Genomic DNA, 3,290 nt, shown 5'->3' on the forward strand with positions numbered 1-3,290 from the left:
ACCACCACAAACCTTGCTAGGTCAAAGCTCAAAACAATTTCATTTTTATTTGAAAACCAACATCACTCCTTAAAATCTTTTCCAAAACCCCCAAAACCACCTTATAAAAAAAAGTTCTTCTTTCATACAAAACCCAATTCTTACTTAACCAAGATTTTTTTTTCCAAACCAACTTTAAGACTATTTCAGCCCAATTCTTACTTAACCAAGATTTTTTTTCCAAACCAACTTCAAGACTATTTCGGATTAAAACCTCTTTCAAAATACTAAACGAGTCATCTATTAATTAAACCTCACGGCAGGGTCTCGAGACTTTAGGGAGGATGATAACTAATCTCGTTCTTTAAAATTATTAAACTTTTTGAATCATAATTCCTTAAAATGTAGTTCTTTCATCAAACTCAAAATGTAAAACTTTTCTTAATAAATCAAACTCAAAAAATAAAGCCTTTCTTAATAAGTCAAAACTCAAATTATAATCCTTTCTTAATAAATCACATTCAAAACATAAAGTTGTTCTTAATAATTCAAACCCAAACATAAATCTTTTCTTACTAAATCAAATCTATGGTATAACCCTTTTTATTAATAGTTCAAACTCAAAACATAAATCTTTTCTCAATAAAGCTCGAAACATCATTCTTTCATTAATAAATCAAACTTAAAGCATAGTTCTTTCTGTAAGACCCAAAAATTTTAGAATAATCTTATTAAGAGCTAATTTTGATTTATTTAGTCATTAAGTACTTTAATCTCATAAATTATTTTATTAAAGATAATTAAAGCAAATTTTGATTAATTGAGTTTAAAGTAATTTAAGGTTTTATCTAATTTTATAATTAACGAATCATTTTCTATATTTAAATTATAAATTTTAGTAAATGTAAAATAATAAGAATTTTACATGATTTGGTTTAAATAATTAAGATTTTGTAATTTAATACTTTAATCCTTATAAACAAATAAAATTAATTATATTATTTTATATTTTAAATTAGAATATTTAATTAAAAGTTAATTTAATATAATATCTCTTAATTTTATTAAAATTTAACGAAATTTCAATTTGCCCAAAAATCCCTAATTTTACATTTGTCCCAAATCAAATCCTAATTCTACCCTAACCCCTAACCACCACCGCCACACCCCCTTTTCTTTAAAGAAACACAGCTTCAGAATAAACAAAAAGAAAAAGAGAAGGGAAATGGAAACAGGGAAAGCAGGGAAGAGAGAGTGAAATCCGAGAAAACAGAGAGAAAGAGAGGGAAGAGTGCCGGTGGAAGGGGAAAGACGCACCAGAGCTAGTGGGCTGTTCCGCCGCTCTTCGTCGTGGCTGAGGCTATTGCCACCGCAGATGCGTCCGTGCCGTTGTGTGTTGCCATTAGAGGAAGAGGAGCGCGAACCAGAGCCATGCAAGGGAGGAGCAGAGCGCGCGCAGGGGAGAAGCCACCGTTGCCGTCGCATCTTGCCGCCACTGCCACTGCTGAGGTCACCATCGTCGTCCTCACCGCAAGCAGAGTCACCGCCATCCATGGTGGAGCCGAGGACAGAGAGTGCCCGAAGAGAGGAGACTGATGGAGGAGGAGTGCGACGTGAGGAAGGAGACGATGTTTACGTCACTGCCGCCAAATCTCACCACTGCTGCTGGAGCCTCTGGCCGTCGGGACCGCCTTTCTTACCACCGCTGATGAAGCTCATCGGAGTTGCTCAAAGGTTACTATCGCTCTACTTGGTTCTGTTGGAAGCTACGTTGCTGCGGGTGTGGTTGCCGAAAACTGCCGCCGGAACCCATGTCTTCTGGATTGGTCGGTTAGATGGTATGCAGCAATCGTGTAAGCCTTTGGTTGTTCAAGCTGGAACCTTTTCCAAACAAGTGAGAATAAACAACACTAAGAGGAGTTTGCAAGCTGCCCCTAGTATTTCTTATTCGTCAATTTAATGATGATGGTGGATACGGGTTCTGTGTCAAGAAGTGTTGGTTTCCCTGTGAATATGATGCCAGAAAAAGATGATGATGGCCGGTTTGCAAGTGGAGGGTGGAAAAGTGAGGATGGAAGGCTTAGCCGTGGGTATTCAAGCTTCAGATGGAAGAGAGTAACGATGGAGAATTTTTATGATATTAAAATATTGAAGATTGGTGGTCATTCAATATGCTTATTTGGAATATTTGATGGTCATGGTAGTTCTGGTGCTGTAGAGTATTTGAAAGAGCATCTCTTTGATAATCTCATGAAGCATCCAAATTTTCTTTACTGGTGCCAAATTGGCTATAAGTGAAACGTATCAAGGGACTGATTCTCAATTTCTGGATTCTGAAAAAGACACTTTCTGGGATGATGGCTCTACTGCTTCAACTGCTGTTTTGGTTGATAACCATCTCTATGTTGCTAATGTTGGAGATTCTGGGACTATAATATTAGCTGGTAAAGCAATTGCTCTCTCAGGATCATAAACCAAACAGAAGTGATGAACGGAAGAGGAATTGATGCGTTTAACTATTGAGCTTTGACTAAATTGAGGTAGGGTTTTTCTTAATATCTATTTTACATTACAGAGTTGTTATAAATAGATATTAATGTGAGAAACATATGTCTGTGATTATGATTGTCTTATAAATGTGGTTGTTTGCTGGACTGAATGACTGGCTGCATGATTGCTTGAGTAGTTTGTGATGGCTAAAAAGAAATTAGTTTGAAAGGTTATTTAGTTGATTATTATGAAAAATGGTTTTCTTGGTTTTGAAGCTATTTTTGATAATGTAAATGAATCAGCTTTGGAAATGATTTGGAATATGAAACTGAATTAATTTTGGAAACGGTTTAATTTTGAGTTAGTCTGACTTTATAAATGATTTAGTATTTGAGCTGGTTTGATTTTAAAAAGAGATTTATTATTGGCACTGATTCGCTTTGAAAACAATTTGATATTGGAACTGGTTGAATTTTGAAAAATGAATGAGATTTGGAAATGGTTGAGAAAAAAGTTTGAGAAATGTTTGGATGGGACCCGAAAAGGGTGGCAAAACCCGAGTTTTAAAGGAGGTGTTACCGAAATTTTATAAAATTAGAAGTTTCATTTAAAGTAGTTATTTTAAAAGGGTTTTAAGTATTATATGATTTAAAATTACCTCATTTATCAAACGAAGAGTTATGTTTTGGATTGGGAATTGTTAGTGAACGGAATGGAAAGAAGGACGATGAGAATTTTCTTTGAAATATAGTTTTTAAATGAATTTGGAAATGAGATTTGGATTGACGAATGATTATGATGTTGAGAATGTTGAGATATGA

The 3,290-nt window shown here is 34.8% G+C and overlaps 1 pseudogene; it reads left to right on the top strand.

Annotated features, from left to right (window-relative positions):
- LOC107638072 lies at positions 1,189–2,486 on the top strand (annotated as a pseudogene).

Source organism: Arachis ipaensis, chromosome B04 (genome assembly GCF_000816755.2).
Source record: "Arachis ipaensis cultivar K30076 chromosome B04, Araip1.1, whole genome shotgun sequence".
Classification (NCBI taxonomy): Eukaryota; Viridiplantae; Streptophyta; class Magnoliopsida; order Fabales; family Fabaceae; genus Arachis; species Arachis ipaensis.